Source organism: Parus major, chromosome 1 (genome assembly GCF_001522545.3).
Source record: "Parus major isolate Abel chromosome 1, Parus_major1.1, whole genome shotgun sequence".
Classification (NCBI taxonomy): domain Eukaryota; kingdom Metazoa; phylum Chordata; class Aves; order Passeriformes; family Paridae; genus Parus; species Parus major.
In genome coordinates, this window is record NC_031768.1 from 48,137,074 (window position 1) to 48,155,486 (window position 18,413).

General features: G+C 37.0%; 1 long non-coding RNA gene across 1 annotated transcript in view; it reads right to left on the reverse strand.

The window, feature by feature from the left end:
- Positions 1-18,407, reverse strand: part of LOC117244394 — a 25,971-nt gene extending 7,564 nt beyond the window's left edge. Inside the window, exons 1-2 of the long non-coding RNA XR_004497364.1 lie at positions 12,435-18,407; positions 11,761-11,982 (exon numbers count right to left, since the gene is read on the reverse strand). This is a non-coding gene — a long non-coding RNA (uncharacterized LOC117244394). The remainder of the gene's footprint in view (positions 1-11,760; positions 11,983-12,434) is intronic.
- Positions 18,408-18,413: the final 6 nt, after the last annotated feature.

Consider the following 18,413-nt stretch of genomic DNA (forward strand, 5'->3'; position numbering starts at 1 on the left):
GGGAATATATCTGACTAAAGGCCTGGGCATAGGGAGATATTCTCCAGCCATGAATATTATCCATTTAACATTATTGTCTTAAAAATGAATTAACATATAAAAATTAAGTTTCATTTGGTTTCTAATCAGCAAACCAATTGTTTAATAGAAAAAATAGGGCTAGGATAGTCATCTCTATGTTATATTTCTGCACTTGATATTTTCTATCAATATGTAAAGCCTATTCACTATATAGTTCAAACATAACTATTTCAGTCTGACTGACTTCTGTCAGTCAGTATCACTTTGAGTTGTCCTTAGCATACACAGACAAATTTATATTGCTTCCAAGTGTAGAAAACACCCTCTCTGTCCTTGAGACAAAACATTAGGAGTGGTACTAAGTAATGTCCAGCCTCAGATAGGCTTTTGTGCAGCCCTTCTTGATCCATCCCTACAGTTTGACAGTAAGCAATTGAAACCATTCTCCTGAGTTTTATTTTTGCACCTAGTTGTGCAGCCTTACAGTAGGATTATTTTGATCCCTAGTTCTTGCATGAAACTGTCATGTGAAATGGTGCCTGAAGCCTTTCAGTGGTCAAAATAAATCATATCTGCTCCTTTTTTACCCATCAGCCCATTACCTTGTCAAAAAGACATATAATGTGGTTTGACATTATCTGTAATGGACAAATTGATGGGAGCTCTTACTTTACATCTTGCTTTCAATAATTTTAGTTGTTATTGTGCTCTTACATTAAGTTGTTTAGTTGTATATAGTATCTTTGTTTACTCCTCCCCCTCCAGTTTTCAAGGATTAGTACTATTTTTTGCCTTCTTACAGTTTTTTAGAACTTCATCCATTCTGCATGAGTTCTCAGATATAAATGCTAACGGCTTTGAGATGGTCTCATTCAGTTTGCTGAATTTCCTGCTGGGAATTTTACTTGGCTGAACAGATTTGAAAATGACTCATCTTCCCTCTTTTCTTACTTATAGTACAGTGGTTCTTACCTCTATTTCTATATGTCTTAATTGTGTTAACCAATTAGGTATTTTCCTGAAGAATGGAAAAAAAAAAACATTAAATACTCAGAATTCTCTGGATATTCCACTATTGGATATCATATCTTTTGTGTAGAGATCTTTCTTTACTCTTCTAAATACCAGTATGTTTACAGACTATTTTTCGCATCCTGATAACTGCATGTCATTTTATAGTTTTTGATTTTGTCTCTACAATTTCATGTTGTTCTTTTATACTCACCCTTAATAAATTCTGATAAATCCCTTCTGATGGGTGAGGTTGCTGAAGAGTTTATATCCCAGTTAAATTCATGACACGCCATACTTTCTAGCCTTTATTTGTACTCAGTTCTGTATTTGTGACCCATAAATGGCTTTTAAGAATCTATCAGATTTTGTGGTCTTTGTTCCTGTAACTTCACTTTCCCTAGCTTCTTATCTATCTAGAAGTGTCTCTGGGTTCATGGAAGTCTGCTTTCCTGAAAAAAATCATATTAGTCTCTTTCTCCATCTTAAGAGAAAATAACTTCAAAATTCATATTTTCATATTTTCATGTTCCATATTCATGATGACTTTCACTTTCTCAGTAAGGTCTTCCCAACTGGCCACAGCCAAACTCAAGCAAGTCTTACTGTCCATCACCCTACTTTAACCATTCTGTTCTATCTCTTTGCAAGCCAATGGCTGAAGAGCTGAAAGTTTTTCACTGGTGAAAAAAATAGCAATCTTCCTGTTTTTAGCTGGTAGTTCCCCTTTAAAAAGCACAATATGCAACACTGCTTATATTCTACTGCAGACCTCAAACACAGGTCGAACACAGGTAAATAACCCTTAGTCACTGGCCCCTGAATGTGTTGGGTCACATGGGGATAGAGTTTATTTTCTTCACAGTAGTATGGGGCTGTGGTTTGGATTTCTGATGGCAACAGTGCTGATGACACAGAAATGTTTTAGTTACTGCTGAGCAGAAAGGCTTACACTGGGTCAGGGTCTTTTCTGATTTCACCCACACCACCAGCAAGGAGGCTGAAGCTGCACAAGTGCTTGGGAGGGGAACATCTGGGAGAGCTGACCAAGGCAATATACCACAACATATGGCATCATGTTAGTATAAAAGGCTGGGGGAAGGAGGAAGAGAGGCATGTTAAGTAAATATTTCCAGATCACAGAATATTCTGAGTTGGAAGGGACCCACAAGGATCATTGAGTCCAGCTTTTCAGTGAATGGCCCACACAGAGATCAATCCCCCAGCCTTGGTGTTATTAGCACCATGTTCTGACCATCTGAGCTCATCTCAGGGTCATATGTTCAGACTGATGGGGTTTATCTTTCCAAGTCACTGTTCTCTTCTAGGGCTCTGCTCTCCTGAGGATGGCTGAAACCTGTCTGTTCATAGGAAGTGATGAATGATTTCCTTGTTTTGCTTTGCTTGCATGTGCAGCTTTTGCTTTCCCTATTAAACTGTCTTTATCCCAACCCACAAGTGTTCTCACTTTTATCTTCCAATTCTCTTCAACATCATACCAAAAGAAAGTGAATGAGTGATCATGTGGGACTTGGCTGCCAGCTGGGATTACACCATGACACCAATTACGTTCAACATGTTCTATGAGCATTCTGAGGGCTTGAATACACTTACATGTTTGTTTTTTTAATTTATATTAAAGGCAGTATCTTCTTTCTTTCCATTCAAAATCAAACTTTACTTTCAATACTATCTATCTACTATTCTAAGTCTGTGAACTAATCTTCCATAATGAAAGTTAAATTATTATTTCATTAGTGTACTAAGACATCAAGACCATTGTTTACAATACCCATCAAAATCTATTCTGCTGTGTTAGATAAAACACCTAAAATGTTTAAAATACAATTTTATCCTTTCTATCACAATTATGGCACAGTAACTTTCCTTTTTTCTATTTTAAACCTTTAAGACTGACCTGGAAACTTATGCTGCCATCATTTGTTAATCTAGACTAAATTTTGCTCTTGCATAGGTTTGAGAATGTACCTTCATCTTTGGTATAACCTCAACGAAAACTCCAGTGGAAGAAATGAACCTCACTTCTGTTCAGTTGTCAACCTAAGAACATCACCTAAGGGCAATGAAAACAAAGCCATCCTGCCTACAAGTCTGCAGTTACACATTTATATCCAATTTATCTGTACCTATGTGGGCTGTTACCAATAGCTATGTACACTAAAAGGAATTCCAGCTGAGCTCTCATTTTTACTCCAGAAGCTATGTAGCTGCAAGCTTGCTTAAGATGACTCCTGGCAGCATCCATACAGCCTATGACTTGGGCTTATAAATATATCAGTGCCAGGAATTTGGATAAATGAATTTATTTGCCTTCTCACCACTATTATTTCATGGTTCCAGCACATTGTCTTTTCTTCTGCCCCTTGAAAAAGCATTATTTCCTACCTAATTTGAAAAATGTTACCCACCTGACTGCTCCATCCCACTCATAATCACATTTATTCTCTTCATTTTATCTGATGCACATAAATGTACTCTACATCCCAAGTAGGATCTCACTTCCCTGTACTGTTATGATTGTAACAACTCTTAGTAGATGATTTATTCAAGAACTTTTATCTCAAGATCGTACCTCTTTTTTCCCACTGATCAAAACTATTCCTTGATTTTTTTTTTTACTTTTTTCCTCAGAATTACTGAAGCAACAGATGCTCATTCAGATTTTTAGCTGATGTTCATCAGTCTGATCTCTTTAAATTCTCTATTTTTAGAATATTATCTTGCTGTCATTTGTGAACTCCCAAAAAGCTCTCAGGATAATCACATAAATACTTGGTCCAAAGACTTACATGGTTAGACTTCTGCTTTATATATGTCCAAAGAGATATGGTGCATGTATATATGGCATTTTCCTTCCCAAATGCATTTCTAATAGGCTGTATCCACTCATGTAATGCTAATAGAAATGAATTTTAAAAATCCCACATATAAACAAATTAGTATTTTTCAGTTATAAGACTGGAAACGTGCTTTTATAGTCTATTTGGCCAACTCTTTTCATTAGCTTACTCTGTTAGCAATTCAAAGTTGACAAATGCCTTTTTCCTGGCTGTATTTTAAGAATAGATAGCTTTTCTCTTGGGCACAATCATCCGTGATATTTTCAAATTTACAAGTCACTCTCAGAAATTTTTTTTCTCTATTTCACAATTATTTTACTTGTGTTGACAGCTCTTACTCTGTCATCTGGGTACACGTTCCCAAAGCTGTTGAGGCCAAGATAGGTATCAGTCTCCAACAGCAGGTCAGCGGCCTTATTGCAATATTTTCCATGTCTGTCTGCAGCTGCATTATATTCTCATCTGCAGCTTTGTTGGGGAAGAGAGCAAAGAGATAAAATAGAAATGGTTCTAGGGAAGGTACAAAAAGAAAACTAGATAGAAAATTAGGAAAGAATGTGAGAAAGATAAAAATGTGCAGGAGACAGTTTTCTTTTCTCACATGCCTCAGCTCATATTGACTATATCCACAATAAGACACCTACACAGTCACAGCTTCTAAACTGTATACGGATTAAAAACATTGACACCAAAAAGCAGACAGATAGCTCTTGATAGCATGTTAAGAAATGTTAAAGAAAGAAAAATTAGGAAAAATATTATCCAGGGGTAGAAACAAAGGAAGTGAATAACTTCAAATCTAGTAACTTCTATATATTTACCTTTTATATAGTTCCCTGGGAAATAACAGTAAACTGTTCCCTGCCTCAAGCCTCTATCAAAGATCATTCAAACTCAAAACTTGCCTATATAAATTTTTGTTCTAAGGAAAAAGCCCACCAAGTGGTAACTAATTGAGCATATCTCAATTTGTAAAAATTATTAAGAAAAACAGTTGAAACTGAAGAGTAGCAATGACAGAGACCATCATGAAAAAACTCCTTGGTAGCAAACATACTTGTCCTATTAATTTCATTGTTATGGTATGTGTAAATAAAATGAGGCCAAATGAAATCTCTACTTCAAAATATTCTCCCAAGATAGACAACTATAAGCTCCTTCACTAAAATGCTGAAACCTAAAAGAACACAAAAAGTTCTAACAGACAGTAAACTATACTAGATGATTCACCATGAAAGGTCTTTTCCATATCTGATTTCTGTGAGTCAAGGATATATAAAACCATCAATTTTCAGGGGCTGTCACCATCATTTCCTCACCAGTAATTTCTGCTATCACTGGGAAAACCCAGTGGCCAGTAAAGACACCAGTGATAAAGTGCTAGTTATCTGTATTTAAAATGCAGATCTTTTATTCTAATGTTGTTACGACATATAACATTCCCCATAAAACCCCGTTGCTTTGCATGCTATTTTATCCAAGTAAAAATATGTTGCAATGCTTGCTTGTGGAAATAAAAATAGAACTGGAAGTTGATACACTTTTATGTTCTCATCTTAATCTAGTACAAGAGTAGAGACCTGATGGAGCTCTATCACATAATTAGAGGATGCAAGATCAAATGTCTTCTGTTGCATTGTAAAAATAAAATCAGGACTATGTCAACTATCAATACTTCAATTTTTCCTGCTCCCATGAATGGGGCTTCTTAGCTGCATCTACAGCAAAAGAGGATTAGAAAGTGGAAAAAAAAAAGGAAAAAATTAGTAAAAAATTGAAAACATTGAATCTAGGTGTTTTTCAGGCACTTAAGTGGCTCATAATTTTATCTAGCCTACCATATTTATCTAATTTATGAGGCTCTCCTTAGAGTTCTGCTTGTTTTCCACAACAACTTTATTTTTCTGTTATCCATGAAAAGAACAGCCATATGTCAACTTCCCATGAATTATGAGGAAACAAAATTATTAATTTTAAAATAAATAAAATCTTTGAAATTGTAGAACACAGATATCTGGGTCTTACTTTTGATAACATCCTCAACTAGTTCCACTCAGAATATGGGTAAGTAAGTGAAAATAAGCAGGAACACTTCTGTTATTCCAGTATTTGTTAACTTGTATTTTTTAACATGTGCATAAGATTTGTTGGGGCTTACTTGGAATGTGAGAAAGAATGAAGAATAAGATGAGATTGATAAAACCAGTGGCAATACAAATGAAAAACTAATTTCCACATTAAAGCTTTAAAATATGGGCTAATAATAAAACATTCATTTAGGTGGTATTCCATTCAGAACTAACATCTTGTAGAATATCAGTTATCATAAACACACAATTAAAAACTAAGTACTAAAGAGGAGAAATTTTGGCTTCTACATAACATTAGAATTATGTAAGGTTTTGTCATCATTCTCACACATGCAAACTCTTTCAAGTAGGCTAGTTTTGCCTAGCTTGACAAATTTCCAAATTAATTTCATAGCTCTGAAATACATACAATATTCAAATCTCTATGTATCTTGTTAGGCATTTGTGCTGGTTTTGGCTGGGGTAGAATTAAATTTATTCACAGTGACTGGTATGGATCTCTCTTTTGTATTTGTGCTGAACACAGGTTGGTGATATAGAGCTGGTTTTGTTCTTGCTGAGCAGGGCTTGCACAGAGCCAAGGTCTTTTCTGCTTTTTGTGCTGCCATGCTGATGAGGGGGTTGGGGGTACATGAGTGGATGGGAGGAGACACAGCTGGGACAGGTGACCCCAACTGACCAAAGGGACATTCCAGACCATATGGCATCACACTCAGTATATAAACTGTTGGAAGAAGGAGGAAAAGCAGGGATGTTTGGAGTGATGGTGTTTGTTTCCCCATGTCAACCTAACATGGGATGGAGCCCTGTTCTCCTGGAGATGGCTGAACACCTCTCTGCCCATGGGAAGCAGTGAATTAATTCCTGCATTTGCTTTGCTTGCATGTGAGGCCTTTAATTTCTCTATTAAACCATTTTTATCCCAACCCATGAGTCTTATCACTTTTGCCCTTTCCATTCTCCCCCCAGTCCTTCTGCTGGGGGAGTGAGCAAGTGGCTGCATGGGGGTCAGCTGCTGGCTCAGGTTAAGTCACAATAGAATAATGGAAATGTACCAAAATACTTCAAAGAGTGAAGCACAGTATTTTTTTTTCTCTACTGAAATTGCTGTTCTCTGGTTCTCGCAGCTACACTAATTTTGTTGTTCTAAACATAGTTTTGTAGTCTATCCTACTGATTTAAAGAATGAGAAATGTTCTATTTTGTTTTGAGATTGTGGTTTTTTTCCTTCCACTTTTCCCTACCAGTGCTACCTGACTGCACTCATTCACTGCTATTCTCAGAGTCAAGTTTTATTCTGTACTTCCGCAGTGTCCTAGATTGCCTATGGTATTGTTTATATTTTCAGTTTTAGGAATTGATTTTGCATATATCAAAGTCATTGGAAGTTTGGAACCAAAAGGAGTGACAATGAAGTCAGGACTTTACATGGAAAAATGGGTAACAGACTTGCATTAAAGAATACAAACACTAAAATGTGCTCTCAATAACTCATTTGGAGTTGAGGGGTTGCCAGGAAGACATATATGGTCAAAAATAGGCTCTGAATGGGAAAATAAGGTGTGTCAGAAAGAGTGATGGAGAGAAAAAAAAACCAAACAAAATGCAATGAAGAGAAAGAAAAATAGAAAACAAATAGAACTGCAGGAGGGAGAAGGGATCCAATCCATTCTATTAAATGAGTTGACACTAACAAGATTTTTTTTTAAGCAATACATTTTTAATTTTTATATCATATGTTTCAATGAAAATGTAAGAATCCTAAGCCAGTGGCCTTAATCAGTTCTGACTGATGAAGGAATTTTGAGAAATAATTTTTTATTTCTTGTTGGTGTTTTTTATGAAATACGAAATATTGATGTTCTTCGTACAATTCATGCTCAAAACCCAAAATTTAGTATCACTGAACTTAATACTAACTTCTAATCATATTGCATATTGAAGGTGAAGTTTCTTATCACATGGAACTACAATTTCCTGTAATTTTTTTTGTTTTGCCATGCATATTATTTATCTCTTTGTGACCTATGAAGAACTTACACATAAACTTTTATTTAGGAAAGTATATTGATCTTAATGTTGCCAAGGCAGTGAAGCTAGCTGTAATGAATGTAATGTTCACATCAAGTGAAAAATGGAGAAATATTTTTCCAAATGAAAATGCTTAATTTTCCCAATACATGAACTGTCCCACCGAAGAAAAGGATAATTTTCCAACACCTGGGTTAGGAGAGTTGTTTGAATAAGTCTTTGTTAGTACTTTTTTGTGTTAATCGGTTGCTATGAATACTTCTTTGATAATAATGCTATATAAGTTTGCTGACTGGCATATGCAATCCTACAGAAAAAATCCAATTGTTTAAGAAAATACAACCTTCATCTGCTAGTTTAAGGTTATATGAAAACACAATTGAATTCTAATTTACTTGAGCTAGCCTGCCTTAGTTCACTTAAAGAAACCTTGGGAGAATACACTGTTGCTCTTAGGGCTCAGTACTAACTTTCCAAACTGCCCTAATTCAATTCACAGTAGGTTGTCTCTCCATACCTCCGTCTTCAATCTGCATAATGGAATAAAACAACATTTTCTCTCTAAGCAGCACCATCTCCCAGCTCAGAAAACTATTAGAGGTGCATAAACACCTAGAACTGGCCCATGACCTACTTAGCAGTTCAGCCACTGGAATACCAGTCTCTGCCTTCCAGGTCCTAATCAGATTACTAAAGTCAAAATTGCTCTTTTATTGATTTCTCAACAGCATAATAAATCTTGAATTATTTTCTGCCAAGTAAATAGTGGAGCTTTGAAAGAAATCACCATCCTTCTCACATCCCGACAGTGAGGTCACCCCTCAGAAATAGGAGCTCTTGGCTTGAATCAGTGAGTTGGTGATCATGAAATCTGAGACAGCATTAGCAGTTAAGATAGTGAAATCTGATGATCATTCTTTAAGACATACATGCCTAAAACTTTTGCTCAGAAGTGATAACAGTAGCATCTAAATGACTCACCTTCCTTTCTGGTGGATGATATTTATGTGCACACATATAATTATATAAACATGTATTTGCAATATAATGTCCTTATGCATTTCTTGGGGAAGAGATTTTTTTCTTTAAGTAGAAAACTGAAGAAATAAAAATGCACTGTACCATGAATATCATATTTTTTCTCTTTATGGGAGTACATTGTACCTACTAGAAGGCCTTTGCAGAAAGATTCAAGCCCATTTCAGATCTCATCTTTCTTTAATTAAGGTAAATGAGTTGCTCCTTCTCCACTGAAAATTCGTTTTATCTTTCATATCTCAATTAGCTTGTTTTTTAGCTGATAACTGAGATTTTTTTTTACTAATTCTTTAGCAATTCCCTTCCATATGTCTCTGAAGAAGCTTTGTTTTGCTCTAAGGTCGGTCCTTGTTATCACATCCAGGTAAGCTATGAGGTCTTTTTTGATGACTGCAGCCATTCACAGTACACAGCTCCTTCTATTTCAAAACAAGTGACTAGTGAACAATCTATTGACATCATTATTTTTGCCTCTAAATGTTATGCTTGATAATATGCTTTTGCAGCCCTACTGACAACAGGAGGATTATCACACCTCTTCCTTTCAACACCTTAGGTTTTATATTTTCCAGCAGTTTTTTTACTTTCAGTTTTCCCAACAGATATTTTAATCTTGTTCAAGTTCCATCAGCATCCTGAACTGGAATATGATTGCAGATCCAGACAGTTCCCAGAAAAGCCTGACAGGGATCTGGATTAGCACTTACACCATGAGAACTTTTGTAAATTAAATGTATTCTGCACTCATCTTTCTTTGATTAGCTTCTCAGATGTGACATGTATGCTCAAAACTATGATAAAATAGGACCATAAAATACAACACCCAAAAAAAAAAACCCAATAAAACAAAGAAAACAAGTACAAAACCAAAACAAACAAGCAAGCACAAACCCCAAAAATACAAACAAACAAAAACCCCAAGGACCCCCTTGGCAATTGTGAGCAAGAATATGAATGGTAATGGGTTATACAAACTGTGGAAATGTAACAACAAAGATGGTAATATGACACTTGGTTTTCATTTTGGTGGCCATCACAAAACCAATATATATATTTTACCACATATAAAAAGACACAAATTAATCTATGAAGATCAATCCATCCCACTCTAATTTTTCTGTTCCAGATGATCTTGGATATAATCTCCAATTATGGGTTAAAATATGAAAAAGTAAAATAATTTAGCCTATACATCCATTTAAATAAAATTGACTTACTTGATCATTAGAAGAAAATAGATACCATAGAATATCTTGAGTTGGAAATGAGTTCCAAGGATTATTGATTCCAGCTCCTGGCCATGCACAGGGCACTGTGACATATACACTGTCTTTTACATAGAATTCAAGGCTGTGCACTTGTAGCATAAAAAAGACATTTCTATGCAGCCTGTGAAGGCACCAGAGCTTCAGAGAAGGGCAGAACTCAAGTACATTTCTAAATGCCTTCTACTCTGTGGCAGCATGCTCCATGAAGTCAGATACTGTTGGAATAGAACTTCAGGTTCCTATCCTGAAGCTCCAACTTCTTTCCTTTCTGGGCACATGATGTCCAGGTCAGCAGTCCAATTTTCTTGTACACTGCTCATAGGCACAGATGCCTAAAAGCATCTAAGACCTCTAGCTCTAAACAATTAAGATGTGTATTGCCTACAGCCTCTGCTGTATTTCCTTTCAAAGCCTGTAGAGTCTTAACATTGTACGCTGTTTTTTGAACTTTTCCTATTACAGTAATTCTGGGGTTTTTTCCGATTTTCTCCTTCAGGAACAATGCCAAATTTTTTGCTTTTCTGGAAAATCACTTGTCTAAGGAAATGCAATTTTGATTTATATGTTAAGGTTTATATGTTGTGCTCTAAAATAATCCTGGGTGAGTGGGGAGCTTGGACCAGATGACCCACTATGGTCCCTTCCAACCTGACCCATTCTGTGTTTCTGTGATTTTTAATTTATACCTTATGTGTCAATGCTGATAATTAATAGGCTAAGGCTGGTCTTGTAATACTCTCATGGATTATAGAAAATACATTAAATCTTGGAAGCTTGGCGAAGTTAGCAGTTCTGTCTCCTCTTACTGTCAGATCTGTTCATCCCAGAAATCAATAAAGGTTTGAAGAATGTATTTACCCTGAATACACACACACACGTGAAAGTTTATGAATGAGAAGCAGCTGTAATTTAAAACTCTGCCTGAAAACAGATGTCATGAATTATTTTTAGTAGTTACAATAACATCTTGGGCAGAAGCCTAAAAAGCACTTGCATATCTACTTGTACATATAAATTCAAATCTGAGATTCTCATAATCTTTCCTCAGTTTCTGCATAACTGTTAAAACTCTGCATGCTCCCCACATGTTCTTAATTTAAATGTATGCCTAAAAGAGCAACAGTGTTAGAAAGCCAAGTGATTTGGCCCAAGCCAGCTTATGACCAGCAATTCAGCTATCCTCTGCCTTTGTACGTGACAAGCTCTCCAAGGCAGTGAAAGCTAGGTGCAGGCACAAAATGCAGGTGTGGCAATTCCAGTCTTTTGAAATAGGTCAGTGGAAGTGTCAGGCTATCAAATGTTCTATCAGGGAATAGCTAATTGATAAAAAATACCTGCCCACTGATAAATTATGGGATCAGGTTCCTCACAAAATAGAATGACATTTCCTGTAAGACAACATAATGGTTATATGGTTTGCTCAGGAAGAAACTCAATTACCTTTTTATGGTGCAATAAACTTGGAAGTTCTTGCTGCAATAGCTGGCACCTCTTTGGGAGATGAGATGGAAAGCATCTGCTCTCAGAACAGACCATCCGCTGTTTAGGCTGACTCTCTAGAGACATGGATTTGAATCCCTCAGGGAGAGGATGGTATTCAAGCCAACCAGCTGCTTCTTCCCAAATGCTCCAACATGGAAGGGTAACACCATGTAGCACACTCTGACAATACAGTAAGGAGAGGCATCACTAACAACTCTCTGTCTCATTAAGATCCTTCTATCACATTTTGAGAAGGGATTAATTCTTCTCACATGTGTTAGGTTTGCTCATTTCAATTTTAATTGATTAGGCCATTGGGGACATTAAATATAAACTTGCCTGATAGACACAGATGATATTCAACCTGCTCAGCTCTGTTTCTATAATGTAGATGCTCTACATTTAAGAAAAGTTTGAGGGCTTCTATTACTTTAACAGAGAGATAATTGGCCAAGTCACTGAGAAAGCTGTTGATTTCATCCTGGGGTGGACACCCACACCTCATCATCTGAATGCATCTCCAGCTCTAGATAGCTATCAGTCATACAGAGCTCTAAATAAACAATAATTTGATCTAAAACACCTAGCTCACAAACAGAAAATACCCCCAAAGCTGATAGGTTGTATCATACCTTAGCTGCATAAAAAAATCTAGGATGGAAAAGAGACAGGATTCTCTTATGCAACTGGACTTTCATGGGAATAGGTTTGACATTGTCATCTGAAAAATATCCTCAGGGATAGAAGGCAGGGAGTCAATTGTATCTACTGAGCAGACTCACTGGATATAGATCCTGGAAAAGAGAATATTTAATTTCATAAAATTGTATGAGTTATGAGCCTGACCCCAAACATTTGTTTAATGATTACCTGCATGGCTTGGAGAATGGTCCCAAATTAAAGGTCAGGCTCTGATTCACCTGACACTGAATTTACCCTGACTGGAGTCAGATAACCCCAGAGCTGTTCACTGGCTTTACATCAATGCTTTCCAGCTCTCACTTTCTGTCTGTGAGAAAAAGGTTTTCAAGCTTTCCAGAAGATTGCTGACAATCCTTTAAAGACTTGAAAAACCAGCCAGTGAGTCATGTTTGGTGGGATGCTAATTAGTACTGATAATTAGTGCTTTATATTGTCTTTTATCTTCAAAGCACTTAAGAAATGCTGACTTGGCATTAATTCTCACAGCATCTTGTCTAACCTTGCTGAGTATACTAACAATTGAACAGCTGATTCAAAAGGAAAAGAAAAAAGAAAAAAGAAAAAATGGCCAAGAGAGAAAACACCTCAATGTCTAGTTTCTACCTGTGCTCTGTAATATTTACATAAACACAACTCCGTAATAGGTCCCTACTATGGGGAGAAACTGACCATATCACAAGTTCAGACAAGGCTGAATAAATTCCTTAAACTTAAAAAAGGATTTATCTGTCATGTATACATTTATGTTTATTCACATTTCAGTGTGCATCCACAAACTGGTTTTTGTGACTCCGGATCTTGGGCGCCTGAATACTCCAGAGCTCCAGACAAAGCCTTATTCTTTATGTCTTATTTGCAGGCATAAATTTTAATATTTATCAAGGAACCCAACATCTAGCTGCTATGAAACACAGTTTATGTTTTGTAGGGCTAGCCTTAAATGATTCATAGACATGAAGTTCTGGAAAGTATCTCAAAGATCTTTCTTGTGCTCCTAGGGCAAGATTTTATTTTTTAACCAAAAACAGATTGACCAATTTGTCTTTCTAGAAGCATTAACAGCAGAGTGAACAGAATGGAAGAGTATATAGGGCTGTTCAGGGAAACTTCCAAGGATGGAAATTTCATTACATTTCTTGGCAATCTATTCAAGTGCCTAACTATTTTCACCTGGAAATTTTGTTCCTCATATTCAGTTACAATTTTCTTTATTGCAACCTGTGGCAATTAAATATCTCTTGTCTTTTTGCCATTCACATCCTACAAGAGTCTGTCTTTACAAGGGACTTTTGAGTCACTGAAGACAGAAATTTAGCTCCCTTTCAACTTTCTCTTCTCCAGATCAAGCAAATCCAGTTCACTCTATCTCATACAATATGTGCTCTGGTCACTCAATCTTCTTAATGACACTTTGCTGGACTAACTTTTGTACTGGGGCACACAAAGCTAAACACAATATAGCAGATGTAGCCTTCACAATGCCAGGTAAAGGGGGATAAATACTTTCTTTGACAACTTTGACCTGCTACCTATCCTCTAATCTGGTGATTCACATTCAATTTTTTGGCCACCAACACCTCAAGGTCCTTTTCTGCACTATTGCTACCTCAACAGAGTATATTGCTGCATGCATTTGTTCTATTTCAGGTGCAGGACTTTGCATTTGCTTTTGCTAAACTCCACAAGGTTCATCTCATGAAAGTGTTAACTAGAATCAGCCCAATACCAGCCCCCGATTGTGCTGTTTTTGGCTGGGGTGATCTTTATTGTAGCTGATATGGGCTTATGTTTTGCATTTCTGATGGAAACAGTGTCGATAACACAGGGATGTCACAGTTATTGCTGGGCAGTGCTTACAGAGTGTCAAGGATTTTTCTGCTCCTCACCTCACGCCACTGGTGAGGAGGCTGGGCTTGCATAAGAAGCTGGGAGAGGACACAGCTGGAACAGCTGACCCCAGCACTGACCAAAGGCATACCCCACACCATATGGTGTCATGCTTAGCATATAAAGCTCGGGAAGGAGAGGGAAGTGGGGATGTTTGGCATAATTGTGTTTGTCTTCCAAGTCACCATAATGCATATGGGGGCCCTGCTTTCCTGGGGATGGCTGAATGCTTGCCTGCCCACGGTAGGTGGTGAATGAATTCCTTGTTGTGCTTTGCTTGCAAGTGCAGTTTTTTCCTTTGTCTATTTAACTGCCTTTATCTCAATCCATGAGTTTTCTCACTTTCACCCTTCCAGTTCACTCCAGAATCCCAGCACAGGGGGAGTGAATGAGCAGCTGCATGGAACTGAACTTCCAGATGGGGTTAAATCACAGTACTGAGGAATATCACTGCCAGTTAGACTTCAATTTGTTGACCACTACCATAAACCCTGTTTCAGACAGTTTTTAATCCAGTATGTGTTCCATCCAGACTCCATCTCCTCTTCTAGACTACATATATGTTATGGGAGATTATTGTCAAAGGCCTTGCTTGTTCTAAGGCAAATGACGTACACCACTCCCTCCAGCCCATACAAAGTCACTGGCATCTAAGAAGGCAACCAGGCAAGCATACTTCAGCCTTGGTAAATCCATGCTATCTGTTCCCAAACACATGCTTGAAAACAATTTCCATGAGGTCTTTCTCCATAATCCTCTTAGAGAGTGAAGGGAGAATGAGTAACCTATTATTTGCTTTATCATTCTTCCTGTCCTTTTTGAAAAGCATGTAACACCTGCTTTTCCCCAGTCATCAGGGACCTCCTTCAATCACCATCAACTTTCAAAGATAACCAACAGTGGTCTCACAGTGGTATCTGTGCTCTTCAACCTTTCCTCATGGTTAAACTTTTTAACCCTCTTATAATTCTTTTGATTTCCTCTGAACACTTTCCAGTTCACCTAAGTTTTAGAAGAGCACAGTGACCAACATAGGACATGGTGTTCCTACTATTACATACCACTACACTTTAAAATGAAAAGCATCATTGCATTTTTGATAAATGCTCCATTTCTGATTCATGATAGATCCCACACTGACTAAGTGGAAAGCACTGAAGTCCAGTAAGGCAAAACAAAGACATTTCTGATTCATAATAAAAAGCTCATATTACCAGGCAATGCCTTTCTCTCAGGAGAGATTCAGGTTTCTAAAATATTGAGTTCAGTGAGATTTCATGATTTATAGCATCCATCATGATCAGAATGATAAGATTCAGTGTCCTTGTCAAGAATTTTGTGACACAGAATTACTACAGATGAGCTAATAAAAATAATTAAATTCACTTGTTATATTATATAGACTCATTATATATGTCTGCCCTACCATAAAATGTGGAAATATTCTATTTCTTCCCCAAATTAGGTTGCAAAAGTATTTCAGTAACTGTTTCAGTTAGTTTTGCATCTAATGTTAAACACTTATGCTGAACTCCAGAATGTCTACATTTATTAAATATAAATTTTAAATGTTCAACACGAAACAAAACAGAGGAAGAAAGGAACTTATAATCCTCACTCTGCAGCTGGCTACTTCAGATGTTCATTTGACCATCTAATTAAAACAGCATTTCAATTTCTCCCAGAAACATACTATCAGTTACAAGATACCTGGAAATAATTTGACTTGACGTTTATACAAGACAACTAAATAAGCAGACTGTCACAGACTTCAGGAGGGGAACATGAAGCATTACCTGATCTAGCCTTTCATGGGAAAGGGAGTCTAGATGACATTGTCTGGAATCCTGTAGCATTGCATCTTGGAAAAAATCTCCTATGATAAGGACTCTAATGCACCCCTGCAGAGATTGTTCCAGTGACCAGCTGGTCTCACTGGAAACATTTCTTTCTTATGCCAAGATGAAACCTCTCCTGGTGTAACTTGAACCCATTGCCCTGGTCTTCTCCATGCGGCTCGCAGTGAAAAGAGAGACTCTGTCATTTTTGTAGCTGCTCTTTAGGTACTGGAATACCATGATGAGGTCTCTCCTATGTCTTCTCTTCTCCAGGGTGAAAAGACCTAATTCCCTAAATCATTCCCAACAGGACAGGTTGTCCAGACTTTTGATCATCTTCCTGGCCCTTCCTTGGAGTTTCTCCAGTCTGTCTGCATCTTTCTTTAATGGTGAGTACCAGATCTGATACAGTACTCCAAGCGTGGCCTAATACATGCTGAATACAGTGTGTGACCACATCTTTATCTCTGCTAGTAAAGCCCTCATGCATGCAGCCCAGGACTTGATTTGCCTTTTTTGCTGCAGCTTGACTCATGTCCATGTTGTCCACCAGGACCCCCAGGTCTCTCACAGAAAGACCTGTCTGGCTCCCAGCCACACAGATCCCAGCCTGCACTGAGACTTTTGGTTATGTCATCCCAGGTGCAGGACCTTGCACTTGCCTTTGTTAGGCTTCATGCAGTTCTTGCTGGCCCACTCTTCCTGCTTGTCTCTCTCTCTGACAAAGGCCTCTCTCTCCTGACAAGTCCACCTCATTATCCCCATTTGGCATCATCAGCAAACTTGGTGAGCATGTTTTCAACCCCTCCATCCAGATAATTTATGAAGATGTTTACCAGCCAGGAGCCCAGTATTGATCCCTAAGGGCCCCTGCTGGCAACAGACTGCCAGCCTGGGTAAAAAGCATTGATCACCACCCTCTGAGTGCAGCTTGTCAGCCACTTTGCTACACATCTCACAGATCACACATCTAATCTTTATCTTGCCAGTTTGCCTAGGAGAAAACTGTGGGAAACAGTGTGAAATGCTTTGCTGAACTCCAGGCAAACAACAACCAGTGCTCTCCCCATGTCGACAGAAGATGTTATGCTGTTGTAGAAGATATTAAGGTTAATCTGGAGTGATTCACCTTTGGTAAATCTGTGCTGATTTTTCCCAATCACCTGCTTCATTTGGAAGGCAGTAGTTTCTAGGAGGACTAATTCCATCATTTACCCAAAAACTGAAGTAAGATTAATGACCTTGTAGTTTCATAGATCATCACTTTGGCCCTTCTTACAGATGGGCTTGACAATGCATTTTAAAATGCTTACAATAAAATCAAGCTTATACTGATAAATAAAAGTTGATTTCTCTTACATTTACTAATATTATTGATTCTTCCATTATTATGGCTGCTGCTAAGTAGTTTTTCATTGAATTCTTCTCTGCGTCAAATGTTAAATTTGGAGAACTAAGTTTTGACTGTGCTTAGAAATTGTTTCATATGTATTTATGAAGAAATATCAGTGCTATGAAAGTTATTAGAAAGTATAATCTACACAGTAATATAATGATGTCATGTAAAATTCAGATATTAATACTTTAATGTTTACTTCTAAATAATTAATTTCTAAAAGCACTATCAAATGCAAATCAAAATGATATTCAAATAGATCTTCATTTTCAATAAAATGATCCTTAGAATTTTTTTATTTAAGATGTAGAAGCAAACCCTACAGTGGTTTTTTCCTCCAAATTTCTACTCTCATACAGTTTCTAAGGAAATCATATGAGAAATATTCTGATTCATATTGTACATTATATTGAAATAGACTGATATAAGATCACTGATATAAGAATTTTAATCTATTCTCCTATTTGCACGTGAGAAAAACTTGATATAGAGCTGGCATCTAAAGGATTTTCTGCATTTGTAATATATCCTGGGTCCATATCCTCCATAACCATATAAAAGCCCATCTAGAACTTTCAAAATGGTCTAAATAGTTAGAATGCTCTGAAAAATGTCAAATTTTAATTCCAAACAGAATTCTAAAATCATATTTTCTCTGTTTCAGATAACCTCAAGAAGACCACTAGTATCACTTTGCTAGAAATTAGCAGGAACAAGGAGTATTTCTTTCACCATTCAACAAACAGCAAATTGGCAAATTGTTTCACCTAAGACTGGTAAGTCCATAG